Genomic DNA, 20426 nt, shown 5'->3' on the forward strand with positions numbered 1-20426 from the left:
CCGGAGTTCATTCTTCGACCGCAGTGAACAAGAACCCAGATTCTGATATCACGCCGGCATAATAAACCTGAGTACTCCAACTCTCCAAGTGCTCACTTGGTGTCTCACCAGGTAAAAGAGCTGACACACTGCAGCCACAGAGCTGCTGGAGCTGGTACACTAAGCCACAGGGCTGTCTATAGAGCTAATACACTGAGGCGCAGGGCTGCTGGGCCACTGCCATAACAATGACCTGTAACCCGCCTCTAATTCCTGCCCCACAGTTAACATGGTGATCAGTGTGATATGCATTCTCTCAGTGAATTTTCCCTTTTTTCTAATTTCCTTTTTCTTTCATTTCAAAGTAGATCATGTCAAAGGAAATATTATTTATGACACTTGTTAAAAGAGCAAGGCCGACTGTTTTCAGGTCTATTGACGCAGGTATAGGGGCGACCACAAGGGGATTCTGCAGTGAGAAAACACTGGGCTCAACTCAAATGCAACAAAGAAAAATGGGAGTTTGTGGCCAGGAAGAAGTGGGTGGAGCTTGGTAGGTGGAAATTCACTAAAAGGAAACATGAGGGGTTAGGATGGAGGGTTTCTGGCTCAACAACCTCCAGGGATCCTGCTGAGGGCAGGCCATGTATCTGGTGTCACCTGGGGGTGGGGGGTGGGGCTGGGAAATTGTTCAGATGGAAGGTGATCAGATATTGAGGGTGGGAGTCTTTCTATACTGACCAGCAGGATTATTGTCAACATTGGAATCTTAAGGACATGGCAAGCAAGAGGTCTGATTGAAAAGGGCTCAGAGGAATAGAGTTCAGTCAAGGAGAATCTTTGATTAATAGCATGCCTATAAATTTTACAGATTTATCTTAAATACTAAAAAAAAATCTAAGTAGTAAAAAGGAAGGTCTCCAGTGAAAAGTTCTCCTTTTGTTCTCTCAGTTGATCCCTACTTGGAATGGGCTGCCTGAGTCAGGAGGAGCCACCTCAGGCAGCAGGTGGGAAAGGCCTCCAGCTCACAGGGTTCAAGCCGGGGGCGGGGGGGCAGTTCCTGCACCTGAGACTCTCCTGTCCATCACTCTAAATGCCTGGATCAGCCCCCCAGCAGCCCTCTTGTCTCCCACAGATGCCCAACCTTGAACCTGGGAGATTCAGCCTCCTCTGGCTTGACAAGGAGCATCCTCATTCTCCCTATGCCCTCCTTTCCTCCTGTAATTTTATTTTATCCATTTTTCTCTACTTCTAAGACAGGAGATCAATGGGTCCCCTGCTGAGCAACTGGAGTCTGTCCCCTGTGGACAGATTTTTCAGATGCAGATAATGGCCTGAGCAAGGAGCTGCATCCTGCTGGGATAAAAGATAAGGAGACCCCACATTTCTCATTCTTGAGGTCAAGGAGACCTCCAGAACTACACATGTGCAGAAAGGTTCCTCAGGGGTCAGAGAAGGGAGTGGCATCACACCACAGTACATCCTGTCCACTTCCCAGAAACCCTGGTGCTAGACTCCATCCTGGTTAAAAGAGGTGCGCTCAGGGGAGGGCCTTGAGTCAGGCCAAAGCTAGACGAAGCAAGATGATTGACCAGAGGAAGCCCAGAGGGACTGCCCCGTACAAGTGATTTAAACCCCGCAAAGCACGTGCACTCTCTTCTCTTTCTCTCTGTCGATCTCTCTCTATCTCCGTCAGTCTCTCTATCTCCGTCAATCTCTCTTTCATTCTCTCTGTATTTCTCTCTCTGTGTCTGTCTTTGTCTTCCTGCTGTCTCTCTGACTCTCTCTCGCTATCTTTACCTGTCTCTCTCTGAGCCCACCTATGCTTTCTCCACACCTATCTTCTCTCTTAATAAACACAGTACTTGCTCACTACACTCAGTCTCTTTGCTGATTTTTTTTTCTCCACGGAGCCAAGATCTGGGGCTGTGCATGAAGCCTCCTGGCCCTGGTGGTCTAGAGGTCAGGGTTCAGCACCCTCACCCATAACCACTCAAGGACACTTCTACAAGCTAATATATTTCTGACTACTTCAAAAATCCACAAAGCCTGGATCAGATCATTCCTTTTAGTGATCAGATCATTTTCCTTCTAGATATACGTTCCGTCTTTGGAATTAAAATATACTGGTGTTACTTACATACTAGAATCTTAGATATGAGTGAAATGTCCTTAAATTATTGCTTTTTTCTGTGTAGAAAAATACTGGCTACGACACCACGTAAATCGTGTAGGATGCTATATCTTGACAAAGGCTGTGTAACGGATATTTATTATTATTTGAATCTTTACATATTAATCTAGATACACTTCTTAATTTTCTACTTAATTAGTTTCAATCATGTTTGTCAGATATTTATTAATAATTAGTTTCAAACATGTTTGTCAGATATTAAATAGGCCAGATTTTATGAGTTGATGGGAATCATACGAATTATCACCTAAATCTAAAGTTATTTTCTTTTACAGCATCTCTCCCACGCATATAAATCTTGCAACATTAAGTTTAATCTTATAGCATCTTCTAGTTAATTTGCTTCAGAAATGTTTGGTCATAGTCTTATTCTTAGCCTCTAATAAAACATTGCTTTATTCCTGCAGGATAACACAGTCTACAGATTTCTTTTGCAAACTCTTTAAAAAAAAAAAAAAAAAAAAAAAAAACAGCACTCTCCAACTTTATTCTGTTATTTTGTAAAAAAGAAAATGGATCATAAATGAACAAGACATTATAGTAAAATTCTGTATATTTGTGTTTGTATTATTCTTATATGTCATAATCTTTATTCTGTTTGTTTTGCTATGAACTCTTAACTTGTCATTCTGCAGAGAAAAATGATAGGAAGCACAAGGGAAGATGTATTTCCGGAGATCAATCTTCTTTATTCTCAAAGCACTTGCTCCTCAACAGAGTCTGCCTGGGGGCTGATCACTTCATAACTCTTCATCCCTCAAGAGAAGCTTAATTGCTCAAGATGTGAATGAAGCTGAAAGATGGGAGAAGGGAGGCTGTGTTGAATCCATTATGTTTTCAAAAACCCCAGATGCTGCCAGGAAAATGCTACAAAGACACATTCGACAGCAGTGCCAGCTCAGAAGGCTCCTCTGAATCAATTATGTATCCTCTCCACATAAACTGTGGAGACCCCAGTGTTATGAGGGGGGCTGTTCACAGCCCTCACCCTCCCAGCTTGATTTCAGAATGACTCCCCCACCCCAAGACTCTCAGTGCCCCCGATGTACCCAGTGCCTGCAGTTGGCATTGTCCCCAACCCTGTTTACACTTCCAGCTACTTGGGAACATGGGAACAGACAGAGGCAAAGAATGAATCTGGGATGTGAATCAGCAGTGGTTTCCCAAGAAGGAACCAGGACCAGCCCCGGCTTCATTGACCTCGAAGGGAGGAAAAACTCAGTAGATACCAAGGCAGTCTCAATTCAAAATGATGATTTTTATACCGATTTATTTGAGGATGACCAGTTCAGCTAAATCAGATGCACCTAAAAGGACTTCGGTAGAATCTTTAAGATGGTCTAGTCATAACCTGATCAATAGGTCAAACATTATCTCTATTAACCTGATCTTATCATCAAACATTATGTCTGTTTACACAAGGTGCAGCAAATTGGAATCATTTGTTCAAAAACTATGTATTGGATGCAGCCTCTTGTCTGGTATTGTACTAAATACTGGAGACTCTGCACTAGACAAACTGGTCCCAAATCTCTGTGTGGTGTTTGGTTTCATGTGTGTGTATGTGTGTGTCCAGTAAGGGGTAGGGGAGGGGGGCAGATGGATGCAAAATGAGATAAATACATGTGTGTAGTATGTACATGTGCATATGCATACCTATTTGTGTCTATAGATGTGTATCTGTGTGTGGATGTAAGTGCTATTAAAAAGGCAAACCAAGCCCACAGACAGAATGAATGGAAACGTGAAGCTCGGTGGAGGCTACAGTTTTTAAACAGACCTGGATGCAGGTCTCACTGATGTGATCTTCCAATGATGCACCAAGGGCGCCACAGAGGTGGCTGGGGAAGAGCATCTCCATGACAGGGGATGAGACGGAAGCCGTGTGGGTGGGTCGGGGAAGGAGGGGACCAGAAGGGACCAGGGAAGACGGAGACAGGGCCACCAGAGACAGCCAGCCCGGACCACTGCAGGCTTTGGCTACATGCCTCATTTAGTGGTACCCTGTTTTCCTTTGAGATATAACACACCTACTCCTCATTGAACATGGGAATCATGTGGAATTGACTTCCTTCAGACACACAGATTCGGCCCTGATAATCATCATCTCCAGGCCACAGTGTTGGTTTCCATCTCTAATAAAAAAAATTCATGCAATGTCAAAGGAGACATCAGGAGAAAGAAAAGCTTCATCTCAGCCCACAGTCACAAACCCAACTAGTATCCATGAGGATTTGGGTTCAATCCCTGGCCTCGCTCAGTGGGTTAAAGATCTGCTGTTGCCACAAGATACACTGTAGGTCACAGATGAGGCTCAGATCTGGTGTTGCTGTGGCTGTGGTGTAGGCCGGCAGCTGTAGCTCTGATTTGCCCTAGCGTGGGAACTTCCATATACTACAGGTGCAGCCCTAAAAAGCAAAAAAAAAAGGTGGACTCCTTCTTCCATCTGAATGTCATACACAAGGAACACATGAGGAGCTACAAGGGGCCACCGGGAAGAACCAACAGGAAGCTGGCATGTGGGGACCAACCCGAGGGAAAGGAAGCCTGGGTTCTGGGTGTCATTTGAATCCCTGATTAATCCTGGTGCAAGAACTGTCTCTAAATGGCTCAGCCATGAGAGTTGTTTATATTTTTCCATTATTAAGCCCACAGGATTTTCAAGCAGTGTATGAAAACTTTATTCTGCAGAATCTTGCTGCAGCCTCTGGCTTAGCAGAACTTGACCTGAGCTATAGATGGAAGATGTTGTTAGGGACAGATTTAAAGGATCACAGCACAACCTGTGATTGGCAACAAGCTGAAACTACTATAGGGCATGTCAGGAGATAAAAATTTAGATGCTGTTTGAGTCAGTGATGGTAAATGAGATATAAACTTTACATAGTCATTGGTGATGGGGTCTGGGACACGATACCCCCGAAAATGGCACCTCAGCACATTGAGTACTTTAAGTTGGAGGAGACTGAAAAAATGGCAGAAGCACAAAGGTCACTCTGACCTTCCTCCCCTGAAGCAGGGCACAGAACCCTCAGATGAGAGGTGGCCTCCATGCGCCCAGAGGAAGAGAACACCTGTGTCTCCAAGCACAGGGGGACCAAGAAGAATCCCAGCAGGCAGGCCCTGCTGACCCCCTGTTGCCATGGTTACCCATCCTCTCTGACCCGCCCTTCCCCAGGGCTGCCTGCTCTCAGCACACCTAGCATCAAAGTGCTCTGGTCTGTTTCTTTGGATGCTTGTGTCCTTACAAAGGCTCCTGTGTCACAGGAAACTTGCACTAATAAATCTACATGCTTTTCTCTTGTCCAGCTCTCTTAGTGTAATTTTCAGATGCAGCCAGAGGCCCTAGGAAAATGGAGGAAAACTTTTCCTCACCTAAATTGGCACACTAAATTAATAGTTTCTTCCCATTTGTCCAAGTGGTTAATTTTAAGTTAGGAGAGCAGGATCTGCTAATATAATTAATTGCCGATGAACAGATTTATTTTTCTTCCTTTGACAAACAACATGGAGTAGAGAGTTGCACTGGGAACAGTAGAAATGACATTATGTATAAATCCAGAATAGCTATGGTGTTATACTTATCAGAGTAAAGGTTAGGACATGACTTTGACTGTAATCCATGATGTTTTGGGCACCTCTACAATTATTTCCAAATACTACTGTAAAACTGGGTTACTCCTTTAAGGCTAACTTTCCCATTCAAATAATTCATCTATTGTTACGTTCACTGCCTGCCATTAATAACGTGCATTATTCAACACACATGGTCAACAGAATAAATCATTCACCAATCCTTAACATCTCTAGAAAAATCTCAACATTAATTTTTATCAAAAAATTAAAAATAATTTTACATTTGAACTCAAGAAATTCCAAAATATTAAGCACTGTCCTCCAAAGGCCACTCCCTACCTTTTTTTTTTTTTTTTTTTGCTATTTTAGGGCTGTACCCGAGGCATATGGAGGTTCCCAGGCTAGGGGTTGAATCGGAGATGTATCACTGGCCTACACCACAGCCACAGCAACTCAGGATCCAAGCCGCGTCTGCAACCTACACCACAGCTAACAGCAACGTCGATCCTTAACCCACTGAACAAGGGCAGGGATCGAACCTGCATCCTCATGGATCCTAGTCGGGTTCATTAACCACTGATCCACAAAGGGAACTCCAAGCCACCTCCTACTTTTGGAATTAAACAGACTCGCACATCAACTGACTATGCTGCCACATTAGATTCAGAAATTGATTATATTGTGAGTGAAAAGATGATGTTCAACTTATTTAGGCAATGGAATTGTGTTTTAATGACAAAAGTATTTATTTGGAAAATTTTTTTTATAACTGCTGAGTTTTTGGCTTTCTTGAAAAGATGACTGATTACATCTCACACTTGAAGAGCAGAAACTTCAAGGCTTTCAGAGATTTCTAGGTCTGTTTCTTTCCTAGATGATGTCTGACAAGAGAAGTTTCATCACGAGCATGACCAGGAGCAAGTAAGTCCTGGACACAACGGCTCCCTCAGCTATTGTCCACCTCCCATTTCAACAGTTCATTTTCTCATCCAGCTTTTCTCCAAGGTCAGAACCAGAAGCCCTGGTAACCTGTCATTAGCTGAGGCCCTCTGCTGGGCCCTCTGCCAGTCCCCAACCCAAGGCCATGGTTGTAGAGGGGGATCCACATCAGGGTTTCAGAGCTTTTGAGGGGGTACAAGCACATCTCTTGGCCTTGGGGAGGGGCATGTGGAAGTCTGGGGTGGGTGTGCTTGGGGGCTGTGTTTGGAAGAGTTCTTCCAGGTAAGTCTGATGCTGCGAGTCTTTCCCCCTCTGTCTGCACACGCACCACTGCATTCCTGGTGCAAGGCTGTCCCATTAATGCTACGCTCTGCAGCCAGTCTCCTCCTGGTTCCCAAGAGCTGGAGCTGAACGTTCTTGCTGATGCTCTGTACAGAGGCAGAGCCATGTGCTTCTCACAGTACTGTGTGCACCTTGTTTCTCAGCCAGGTCCTCGATAAAGCATATCCATGTTGGCAAATAAAAAGCTGGGTTCAAGGAAGGAGAGGTTTAATCACACATGACTGTGACAGGGAAGGCAAGATGACTGCTCACCATGAGACCCACCTGCCTCACATGGGTCTGACAGAGGAACTGCTTTTACAGGGTGAGGTGGGCAGGGCTGGGCCTAGATGTGGGTGGTGAGGATGTGAACAAGCGAGGAAGTGAACAGGTGAGAGAGTGAATAGGTGAGGAGGTAGACAGGTGAGGAGGTGAACAGGTGAAAAGGTAAACAGGTGAGGAGGTAAACAGGTGAGGAGGTGAACAGGTGTGGATGTGAATAGGTGAGGAGGTGAACAGATGAGAGGGTGAACAGGTACAGTGGATACAAACAGCACAGCTCATCATTTACCAGGACCAAATGGGATCCTATAGGTTTCATGACTGCCCTTGCCCAGTGTCAAACTGGGGGCATCTCTGCCTCTTCTGAGCGCTGTGGGAGGGGCGGTGCTCTGCAGGGAGCTGCTTCTAGGGTTTTGAGTGTGTGGAGGTGGACAGAGGGAGGACAAAGTCTAAAGTGTCCTTGTTTTCCAGGAACACAGGGCTCACTATTATCAGTGTCTGTGTGTGTGTGTGTGTCTCTCTCTCTCTCTCTCACACACACACACACACACACACACACACACACACGAATCAGGCAATTAAACTGCTTGAAAAGTAAGGAGAACCATTTGATGTGGGTGGTGAGGATGTGAACAAGGGGAGAGGGGCAGAAGGGCAGAGTCGTGGACAAAAATGTCTGAGCAGCATCTTTGTTACTCATCCACCAACGACACAACTCACAGTGAATGGCAACAAGAAAGCCAGGTACACAAAAGGTCCTCCTGCAGAGGAAGCCTGGGGGAGGGGAGGGATGCAGGAAGAACCGGGGCAGGCAGTCCCCACTCAGCACAGCACTGATGTGAACTGGAAGGACACAGAGGGGGTGCATCTTGACAGGTGCTCGGGGTAGGGGGGAATCTGCTGAGCTCTGCTTCTGACCCTGCCAGGAAACCAGCTGTTTCCCCAAGCACACCTCTTCCTACGAAGTCACTGGGCTTTAATTCAGCCTGCATAGACTCTGCGAAGTCCCACTGCTCCACTGGACTAGCACCGCTGTGAGTCTGAAAATTCAACCCACACATTCTCTCTTAAATCCCCAGAAATACTTCCTAGGTCTTAAAACGATTGAAATGTCTTCTTCATCCGTTTTTCTATTAGATTCCATCCTCCCCCAGCCCCTGCTGACTCCAGCCAACCTTCCTCATCTCACCCACTTTAAACCCGCTGTCCCAGTAGCTTGTGGCTTGGTAAGCATGTCAGAACAGGGTTCTGTCTTCAAAAATTAAATCTGAAACCTGACCAAGTTCTGAAATATCTTTTGGCAAGAGCGTGGCTATAGAATATCCCCTGAAATTTGAGGAAACATTTATTTTTATCATGAATATTGTTTGTTACCGGTCATTCTTTTGGTTCATTTACCAAATACTCTATTATGTGCTGGGTGCGAAGAACAGAGACATGGAAACTCAGGTCCTGCTGCTCACAAACAGGTGAAACTTCAGTAAAGTCACATACACACACACTCACACGATTGCTTCAACAGCGGGCCAAGATTTTAGTGTTAGTAAGCTCAAGATAAACGGAAAAATTGTACCTAATTCAACAGTTCTACATTTTAACAGAGCATTTAAAATGCATGACAAGACTTCTCATCATGGCTCAGCAGTAACAAACCTGACTAGTATCCATGAGGACGCAGGTTCAATCCCTGGCCTCACTCAGTGGGTTAAGGATCCGGTGTTGCCATGAGCTGTAGGTCGAGGACACAGTTTGGACCCAGCGTTGCTGTGGCTGTGGTGTAGGCTGGCGGCTACAGCTCAGATTCAACCCTTAGCCTGGGAACTTCTATATGTAGCCCTTAAATTGAAAAGACAAAGGAAAATGCATGAAAAAGTAAAAATTAACCATTTTTATTTCTTGATAAGGTCCTTAAATGGATTTAGCTTTAAGAGAAACCATAGAGCAGAAATACAAGAGGTGCTGGCACACGGCGACAGCTGGGATTATGAGCCGATGTAGAGATGCTAGAGATGCAGCCCCCAGGACTAAGAGAGTCGGCCTGGGGCTGCTTCCACCCTGTTCCCCACCCCTTCCCCTTTACCGCTCTGATCCTGGTCAGCTGCTTGACCCTGACTGCATCATTTTTCAGCCTGTGCCTGCAGTAGCTTACACAGGCTGACACTTTCTTTGCAATCTCACTTGATCGAGACAAGCATTTCCAAAGGCAGCCCCAAGGCCTAGGAGAGTGTATCTATTGTCGTTCAGAGAAAAACTGAGGTAATAAAGCCCTCAGAAGGTATTGCATTTTCCCATTATGTTTCTGGGCTTCCTGTGGGGATTCTACGAAAGACTGGGTGTTATCAATCAAGAAAAATAGTGTATTTCTTCCACCATTTTGCACTTGCCCTGTTTTCATTGACATAGCTCTCTTCTCAAGTGGCAAGGAAGTTGCAAAGAGATTTTCTTTGTCCACTGGCCCCTGTGCAGGGCTTGAGCTACTACTGGTGTTCACTGACTCAGCCAATTACTTTTGATGGACTAGGAAATGCATTGAAGTTTTCCACATAAAAGTTTTCTTCCTTAATATAAGACTATATGAAGCACGGGCATGGCCAATACAGCTGAAAATAAGTACTTAGTAAAGCTTCAGAGTGAGTATAAAAACCCAAATTTCCTTAAAGTTGACCACTGTAGGGAACCCTGTAATGTCAAAGCCACTATCTTAAGTTATCATTCATTGAATTTCTACGTTTCAGTGTAGAGAAGTCTCTATTTCTCAGGACTGTAGGCATCTCTAATCCCCCTTGGGACTTCCAGAATCAAGATAGTTTCCCTAGACAGATGGATGGATAGGTAGATAGATAGGTGGACGGAAGGACGGATGGATGGATGGATGGATGGATGGACGGATAGACAGACAGACAGACAGACAGTTAGGTAGATAGATAAAAGAAAGAAGGGAAAAATGGATATTAAACCTGTGACTACCTAAACAGAGCAAAAGCTACCTACAAAATTTGACCTTAAGCAGTGGAAATAGCTTTTGCTTAAAGATTAGTTTACGTAAGAAATGCATTCCATTGTCATTCAATTTGGTAGCAAGATGGAAAAAAATGCAGAGCCACTGAGGGAGTGTAGGAACTAAAGATGGTGAAGAATAGTATCTCCCACAGCCAAGAGCCGTCATAATCACACAATCACAAGTGTGTTGTTATACACCTGGATCTGAGGAAAGAGTGTTTTATGCAACACTTATTTCTATTTCTTCCTTTAGTGTCATCTCATCCCTAGGTGAAGATCCTGCAACACAGATTTTGATGACTGTTAGTAAGACTCAGCCTTTCTTTTCTTTGACTCCTGGAGGTCAGCACCCCCCAGCCCCCAGCCCCCACCCCACCACCCCCCCACTAGGCCTACAGCTCCAGAATCTCTGATGCTGTTTTCACCCAGTTTCCTCTTTATTTGCAAAGCTAATGGAGGGGGGACAGAAGAATGGAACCTGTTAGAGAGACGAAGTTCTATTTTCTTTATTTTCGTTGTTCCTAAGAAATAATGATGCAAGAAGACCCTTTTCTTAATGTCATATACTCCACTCGGATAATGATTAACTCGATTAGTAGGTGAAATTTTCTGGTAAGTCAACCTTCTATTCTGAAATTTTTAGCAAACGCCACTTAAACTATATGAATTCACGAAACCACATGCCTTCAATTACAGGTGACTGTGGCAGCAATAAATCCCTCACACAGGGAACTGCCTGACTGCTGCTCTTCATGGGCAGTTGGCAGGAAGATAAGAAGAGGAATATTAACATTTTCTGTATTGGTTTTAGTAAACTGATAAACGCAGCGGGAACAGGGCAAGTGATTCCCCGCAAGCAAGTCCATCAGACTGTGGAAAATTGAAACAACTCTTTAAAAACAGAAGTGAAGCTAGAAAATCCTTTTGAGTTTGCTGAATCGATAGATATAGTCCTTTCCATGTTTTCAGGCTCAGAAACAACAAAATCAAATATTACATATTAATCTAGAAACTCTGTTACAGCTTAAATTATTATAAGCCTTTCATCTCAAGAAATGGGTTAATTTTTAAAAGTACAAATGGGAGTCCCCATCGTGGCTCGCCGGCTAATGAACATACCTACTATCCATGAGGACGCAGGTTCGATCACTGGCCTTGCTCAGTGGGTTAAGGATCCGGCATTGCCATGAGCTGTGGTGTAGGTTGCAGAGGCGGCTCAGATCCCGCGTTGCTGTGGCTCTGGTGTAGGCCAGCAGCTGCAGCTCTGATTGGATCCCCTAGCCTGGGAACCTCCACATGCCGCTGGTGGGACCATAAAAAGATTTTTTTTTTTTTTGAAAAGTACAAATATATTAAATAATGCAAAGCCTTCTTACAGAATGAAAAACATCCAAAGTTATCAGAGCAAATAAGTTACATATTTGGTCTTTAATCATTGTTTTACTGTATTTAAGACATTATATTTAATGATTCAATGTGAAACTGAGCAGGGCCCTGTGGGGCTCCTGGGCACAAAAGCCTTTCTGTGTCAATCATTTCTTGTTTTTAGGAAATGGGCATCATTCAGCCTCCAGGACCTTCCCTGAGTTCCAAAGGGCAGGTTCAGACAGTTGCTGAATGAATCAGGGAAGGGAGGGGAGGCAGACAAGGGATGAGCAGTCAAGAAACAATAGCACAGCCTTGGGGCAGGATCCTGGTTCCCCCTCAAGGAATACACCTAAGAGAAAAGTGATATTCCTTATGCTTCTTGTAGAAATGAATACTTTAAAATTGAACAGCTCAGAGCCCTTCCTTGTGTTTCTCCCTCATTTGGTTTGATTGTGCCCTAAACACAATCACTTGAAAGCCAAAGATTAGGCACCCTGAGCACAACTTCCTTTGAGTTAAAGATTATTAGCACATGTTAATTTTCAGGAATTTTCCTAATTTGTGCTAATCTCTGATCAATATGCTCTTTTCGAAAGTACTGTTATTCCAGGCAATAACCCAGAAGGCCATCACCAGAATCACACTGAGATCTCCTGACACCAGCTTCGATGACTAAGATCCCCCCAAAGAAAGAAGAATGCATGTTTGCCCCAACCCTGATTCTTTTCTGAAACCCTGTTTTTCTCCTTTTGGACTAGAAACCCCCCTGGAAATTCTTCCCCAAAGGAAGGCACAGTCTTTAAGGCATGAGCCTGCTGTGGCCTCCATTGCCTGGCAAAGCAATAAAAGCTATTTTTTTCCTCTTTCACCCAAAACTCTGTCTCTGCATTTGTATTTGGCACCAGTGAACAGAGGCTGAGTTTCAGCAACAAATGTCATCACTGGACCAGCAATGTCAGGAACCCAGCAAGACTTATGAGTCCTAACTTCACAATTAGGGTCCGGGGTATAAAAAGTTCCAGAATCCTTTATACACAATAGGCATGCACCCATATGACAAAAACCTCCTTTGGCCAAATCCTGACCAAAGAATTGCAAAAGCTCCTATACTTGATGCCTTAAAATCAATATGGAAAATTTGAGGTTTTTTTTAAAAGAATGGCCATTTGAAAAGAATATTTGAAAATATGAATAATGATGAGAAATAGCACAGTGCAGATGATTTAGTTCAGAGAAGCCCAAATCCAACCACCTGACTTTAGCCAACCTCGGAGGTCCCGGGAGGCCATTTAAAGAGTGAGCACAGCATGAAAATGGAGGTATAGATCCAGTTTTCAAAACTACAATGGTTAGAACTCTGCAAGATTAGCACAAGATGCTAATGTCAGATAAGAGGACATTCGGCTGCCACCTGCTCAGGTGTGCACAGCCCTGCCCTTGCACTGTCACCTTTTAGGGGAAATGGCTTGCAGGCTGTTATTTTCCTGCCTCAGAACAGTGTTTTAAATGTAGGTGGCATTTAATCATTATGTGTTGCGAGAATGAATAAACTAATACGAAGTAAATAAAATGAACAATCCTAGCATACTAGAAGGATGGGGGACACACAGGTGGTGCAGGGAGTTACTGGACAAGGTGTGGGTGAGTTGAATGAGGTCCCCAGGATAGCAACTGGGTCAGAGAGGGGAGGGAGGCATTTCTAAGAGGGTGTGTGGTTGAGTGAACACAGGCTACTCAGGGCGTTCATCCTCTGAGACCAGTAAGGGATGGACAATGATAAATAAGTGGTCTGTAGCCAAAACATGGAAACCACTTAAATATCCATTGACAGATGAATGGATTAAGAAGACACGGTATATATACACAAAGGAATATTCCTCAGCCATAAAGAAAATGAAATAACGCCATTTGCAGAAACATGGACGCAACTAGAGATTCTAAGTAACTCAGAAAGAGAAAGACAAGTACCATGTGACAACACTTGTATGTAGAATCTAAAATACAGCACAATGAGCCTATCTACAGAACAGAAACAGACTCACAGACATAGAGAACAGACTTGTGGTTGCCAAGGGGATGATGGAGGGAGTGGGATGGACAAGGAATTTGGGGTTAGTAGATACAAACTCTTACATTTAGAATGGATAAGCAATGAGGTCCTGCTGTACAGCACAGGGAACTCTGTCCATTCTGTTAGGACAGACTGTGATGGAAGATAACATAAGAAAAGGAAAGTATATGCATACGTATATGACTGAGTCACTTTGCTGTACAGCAGAAATTGGCACAACATTGTAAATCAACTATACTTTAAAAAAAGAAAAAAACAGTCTGTAATCAAGAGGGTCTCTCAGGTCATGCAAAGAGGCTTGTGCTTCATGCTGAACGTGAAGGCTCTGGCCTCTTCTACTGCCTTTAGCAAGATCCTGTCCTGTCCTGCTGGGACAGAGGGGGTCGCTGTGTGGAAGGCTGCGCAGGGACCTGAGGGGGCGGGGCAGGGAGAGGGCAGCACACATGCATGCGCACATACACACGAGGATGTGACAGCCCCATGCTGAGAATAGGAAAAGAGAGTCGGCCAGGATGGTTCACAACTATTTGCTGTGGGATTGTTCTGAATGTGGCCAGAAAACAAGCAAACCTTCTTTTCTTTTCAAACCAAACTGCCTGCTGTTTAAAACATCAGCAATAGCAAGGATTTCCCGTGTGGCTCACAGCAAAACTACTCGCCCTAGCTTCTAAAACATCAGCAGTAACGAACCTGACTAGTATCCATGAGGATGCGGGTTTGATCCCTGGCCCCGCTCAGTGGGTTAAGGATCTGGCTTTGCCGTGAGCAGATGCAGCTCGGATCCCACGTTGCTGTGGCTGTAGCGTAGGCCAGCAGGTGCAGCCCCAATTTGACTACTAGCCTGGGAATTTACATATGCCACACAAGCAGCTTAAAATAAGAAAGAAGGGAAGGGAAGGGAAGGAAGGGAAGGAAGGTGCAAAATGTCTACAAATATTAGTGCCATTATTTTATTAATTTCCTCTGCTGCTTGTGCTTTCCATTCTTACATATTTGGTTTTAAGCTTTCCCTCATTCTCCTTCCTCTCTCTTATTTTCTTCTCTTTTTTCACAATGAAGTGGCTTATTAGTGTCACACTGAGTAACCGCCCCCCCATTCCAACGAATGATCTCACTAGCAGAGAAACTTCAACAAAGCACGTGTGGAATGTTTCCTGTGACCAGACTGTGAGGAGATGATGTCTATTCCAACAGCCATATAGAGGGCATCACAGGACCCAGACCTTGGTGCTGATAATAACGCTGGTGATAATGATAATAAGCAGATAATTCCGAAGATTTGTCGATTCCAGGTACTTTGCACTACCTCATTTGGTTCTAATGATGATCCTGCGGATCTGTGGGATCACAGTCTTACCTGGACCCAGAGCCCTAAAGAACAGACAGCACGCCCAGTGTGTGGAGACAGAGGTCAAATTCACATGGGTGCGTCCCAAATACTCTGCCCTTAGCACCCACTTTCTCCCACAGGAATACACCTACTGAGTCACAATGGTCTTTTTATCAGGCAGTTACCTCCCTGCTTCTAAATCTGTGCATCCCATGAGCATGCACCTGGAGTGGGACCCTGCCTGATGCTGGAAGACAGTCACACCCACACAAAGGTAATGCAAATCAGTATTAAACACACCCATGTAAATAAAATATAATAATTGTAAATCAATATAAAATGCTCTATCTAGAAGACTGTATTTAAACTTGAGGGATTTGCTAGAACAAAGCAGAAGGCATAAAAATACATAACATGTTCAGGAAAAATCAAGTAGTTCAGGGCACCAAGAAATCAGTGTTTTTCCCCAGGGCAAGCAGAACCTACAGGTGTCGTCAGCGAGGGCAGAGTGACCCAGAGATGGCCCTGTGCCCAGAAGCTCTTACGATTCTAGAAAACTCCTAAGTGATGCTGCTTGTTCACAGACCACCTTTCAGAAACAGTCTTAACAACTTCTAGATACTCATCTTGCATATATGTTCTCTTGTCAAAAATCTCCACGAGAAATCATCTGTGGGGGAAATTTGAGCAAATTTTCTTTCCCTGTATCCCTTTTTGTAACTGTCTTCATTTCACTTTAAACATGGAATACCTCAATCTTTCTTTGAGGTATTGTTCACCACACAAAAGGATAATTACAAATATTGATATAAATACAGAGTGTGAAAGACCCTAAGTGAACCAACTTTTACAAGTCAGGGCTTTCTTTATATTCAGCAAAAAAAAAAAAAAAAAAGGGAAATCTAGTGAAAATGTCATCTGATGGATTTTCCAAATTAACTTGGGGGATAGATAAATTTATGAACATAGCAAGGGGTCCAAACTTGTTTCGTGACAATGAGGCAGTGTTACTTCCATTTTGTATCTTTGAAATTTGTCAGTCTTTATTTCTTTTTTTTTTTTTCTTTTGTGTGTTTTTAGAGCTGTACCCACAGCATATGGTGGTTCCCAGGCTAGGGGTCGAATTGGACCTTCGGCTGCTGGTCTACACCACAGCCATGGCAACACTGGATCTGAGCTGCGTCTGTGACCTACACCACAGCTCATGGCAATGCCGGATCCTTAACCCACTGAGCAAGGCCAGGAATCGAACCTGCATTCTCTTGGATGCTAGTCAGATTCGCTTCCACTAAACCACAACAGGAACTCCAGTCTTTATTTCTATAAAAAGAAAAACAAAATAGAGCTAATGCTGAATTCTAGGTCATTCCAACCAAAAGTGACATTCATTCATGAATTTTAAAAAAAGGGGGGGAATACATCAATCTTATAACTAGATGTATTTCAAATAAAATTTTACCCTTATCTGTGATACTAGCATATCAAAATTTATAATGTGTTTAGGTTTCTCTGATCATTTTTTAGTACTAATAATTGGAAGAATATCCCAAACCAGAGGAAAATTTTTGTTAACACTTGGAGCCACATGGTGACAGAAAATTAAACAAAAATATTTCAATTCATATACTCATTTATATTCAAATAATTACTTTAGGGTTGACTAATAAAAGACCACCAACCATAAAATCAGAGGTAATATGTCTGTAAGTAAAGGAACGGCAATAGGAGTTGAGGAAGAAGAGGAATCATGCCTAAGAATATGTGAAAGGAACACAAAAGATCTCGAGGTGTGCCCAGTAGAAAATCCCCTTCATTCAAAGTCCATTCTCCCAGGTTTTCTTTTTCTTTCTTTTTTTTTTTTTTTTTTTTTGTCTTTTTGCTATTTCTTGGGCTGCTCCCGCGGCATATGGAGGCTCCCAGGCTAGGGGTCCAATTGGAGCTGTAGCCACCGGCCTACACCAGAGCCACAGCAACGTGGGATCCAAGCCGTGTCTGCAACCTACACCACAGCTCACGGCAACGCCCTATAGTTAACCCGCTGAGCAAGGGCAGGGACCGAACCCGCAACCTCATGGTTCCTAGTCGGATTTGTTAACCACTGCGCCACGACGGGAACTCCTCTCCCAGGATTTCTGATCTTTCTTTACCCACATGCTGTTTTAAAACTTTACATTGTAGATAACTGATGAATATGCAAAATAAATTTTGTCCGAAGACATACAAGCAAACTGTCCAGTAAATGATACTGAATTGATTTACATCCCCCACCTCCCTAGAACATGCCAGTTTGGGTCCCCTGTAAATTAATTTCAGCATTTCTTTACTCCACATACAGTTGCTTTTCTTTCTTCTCATTTGAAACAGGTGACATCTGTCTGGTTTCATGCTTAATAATGAACTAAATACAATATTTAACATGTTTTCATTTTACATCTGTGTGAGAGTCATGATTTTACTCCTTTTAAAAACTATCCTTATAATCCTTTAATAGATGCAATATTGTTTGCTGTTAAATTTAAAAAAAAACTAAATGGAAGTTCCCGACGTGGCTCAGTGGTGAGGGAACACGACTGGCATTCATGAGGTTGCAGATTCAATCCCTGGCCTCCTTCAGTGGGTTAAGGATCCGCTGTTGCCATGAGCTGTGGTGTAGGTCAAAGACGCGGCTTGGATCCCACATTGCTATGGCTGTGGTTTAGGCCGGCAGCTACAGCTCCGACTGGACCCCTAGCCTGGGAACCTCCATATGTCATGGGTAAGGTCCTAAAAAGACAAAAGACAAAAAAAAAAAAAAAAAAAGAAAAAAAGAAAAAAACCTAAAGGGATGATAGTAAGTACTCAATTGCCATGTTAACTGAGATTCTACTGGACACTTTCAAAGTGTGATATAAGAACTTGATGTTAACATGTTGATACTTAAAATATACTGCAAAGTGCATTATTTTAACTAGTTACATGCATGATAAAAAGAACTTAGCTACTAACCTAAAATATACAAGGGATACTAATTGCTGTATAAAATACTTGAGAATATTCTCAAGCAAAAATAAACAATGTGCCCCAGCCTGGATATATGAAAGGGCACCAACTACATGAGAAGTTATGTAATAAACAGTAGGTACCAAGCATGAGGTACTTTAGGTACCTTCTAAAACTGAGATTACTCTGCAAACAACAGTTTTTAAAGAACTGAATGGAACCATCTGACTTGAGTAAGATAACTGTGGTTGCAGTAATAATAAGTGGGACGGAATAAATGAGGAACCAGAGGCAGTGGGATGGATTTAGACGATAATTAAAATAGATATTTGCAGTAAATAGCCCCAGCTAAAAATATTGATGGTTTCCTATTGAAATAATGATAGTAAGAATAAAAAAGATGGGTGCAGGGATGGGAGAAATTATGGAGACAAAATGGCCAGAAAATGGGGACTGGATAAAGGAAATGAGGTAGAAGAATCAGTAAGGACTCTGGGTAGGCAATACTCAAATTTCTGACTTTATGCCTGTCTGACTATCTCTACCCACCTACCTATCCATCCATCCCTCCCTCCCTTCATCCATCCCTCCCTCTCTCTATTCCTCCCTTCATCCATACCTCCATCATCCCTCCATCCATCCATCCACCATCCATCTCTCCCTTCATCCATCCCTCCATCCATCCATATATCCACCCAATTTTCCCAACCATTCAATTGATCTGCACATCTGTGTGGATGTCTATTTGAACTTTACACTAGGACTTCTAATTCATGGGAATTAGACTCTCCTAAAAAGAACTAATTATCTACCCAAAGCCATATTAATCACTTCTCCACTCTCTCATCTATTCTTGAAAAGAATGTGCATCCTTTAGTTCTTGGGTGGAGTGTCCTCCAAATGTCAATCAGATCCCATTGACTGGTGGTGCTGGCCAGCTCTCCTGTATTCATACTGATTTTCTGCCCAGTGGTTCCATCAATTGCTGAAAGGGGATTGAAGTCACAAACTGCAAGTGTGGATTTGTTATGTCTCTTCTAGTTCTGCCAGGTTTTGCTTCACGTATTTTGAAGCCCTGTTGTTTGATGCATACATATTTTTACATTACGTCTTCTTGGTGAACTGGCCATTTAATCAACATGCACTTTTCCAGTTTGTTTTGGGCAAGACTTCCTTACTCTTAAGTCTGCTTTGTCTGAATTTAATAAAACCACCCAGCTTTTTTCTGATTATCATTGACATGGCCTATCATTTTCTATCATTTTATTTGTAAACTACTTATCATCATGTTTGAAATATACTTCTTGTGGACTGCATATAATTGTCATGATTTTTGCCCTTTTTCAAAATTTTGTCTTTAATTGTTGTTTTAGACCATCCATGTTTAATGACAGTCATGATTTAATCTACTATTTTATTATTTGGGTTTTTTTTGTTTTGTTTCCCTCTGTTTTTCGCTCTTCTGTTTCTTCTTGCTTTTCTGTGCGTTACTTGACTTTTTTTCATACCACATTGATTTATCTGTATCACTTTTGAGTATACCTATGTATTTTATTTATTGTTTTTATTTTTTTAGGGCTGCACCAGCAGCACATGGAAGTTCCCAGGCTAGGGATCCAATCAGAGCTGCAGCTGCCAGCCTACAACATAGCCACAGCAACGCCAGAGGCGAGCCACATCTGCGACCTACACAGCTCATAGCATCACCGGATCCTTAACCCACTGAGCGAGGCCACGGATCAAACCCGCATCCTCATGGATCCTAGTTGGATTTGTTAACCACTAAGCCACCAAGGGAACTCCATACTTATGTATTTGAAATGGTTTCTCTATGACACATCTTTTTTTTTTTTTTCTTTTTAGGGCCACACCTGTGACACATGTAAGTTCCCAGGCTAGGGGTCAAATCTGAGCTGCTGCCTATATCACAGCCACAATAATGGCAGGATCCGAGACACATCTTCAACCTATGCTGCAGCTTGTGGCAATGCCAGGTCCTTAACCCATTGTGCAAGGCCAAGGATCAAACCCACATCCTCATGGACACTATGTCTGGTTCTTATCCTGCTGAACCACAACAACAATACCTATGACACATTTTGACATGGATTTATACAGGTTTGTCTTCTTTGGATATTGTTCAGTTTCTTAAAACTTTGGGTTTATATTTTTTGACCAATTTGAGAAGGGAAATACCAAAGCACAAACTAAGGCAAAATAGTTCTTTGTTAGTAATGAAACTGTAAGAGACCCAAGTGTCCCAAGGGCACTGTAATGAGGCCCTATTAACCCAGTTTAGATTTTCCAGTCTAATCTGGGGTCAGCAAACTATAGCCCAAAATCCAAATCACCATCCCTGTGTTTATACAGTTTTATTGGAATACGGC

At 43.1% G+C, this 20426-nt stretch overlaps 1 long non-coding RNA gene across 2 annotated transcripts in view; it reads right to left on the reverse strand.

The window, feature by feature from the left end:
* Positions 1 to 2656: 2656 nt before the first annotated feature.
* LOC110256769 (uncharacterized) overlaps positions 2657 to 20426 on the reverse strand; it is a 78918-nt gene continuing 61148 nt past the window's right edge. The window contains exon 3 of one of the 2 annotated variants that reach the window (XR_002338719.2): positions 2657 to 2966. This is a non-coding gene — a long non-coding RNA (uncharacterized LOC110256769). Of the gene's footprint in view, positions 2967 to 16238; positions 16381 to 20426 lie in introns of those variants that run through there. The other variant, XR_014825795.1, reaches the window with a different exon arrangement.

The sequence above is a fragment of the Sus scrofa genome, chromosome 14 (genome assembly GCF_054392235.1).
Source record: "Sus scrofa isolate SSC_HxYL_T2T_F1_AM1 chromosome 14, Sscrofa_HxYL_maternal_Yorkshire_Landrace_v2.0, whole genome shotgun sequence".
Taxonomy (NCBI): Eukaryota; Metazoa; Chordata; class Mammalia; order Artiodactyla; family Suidae; genus Sus; species Sus scrofa.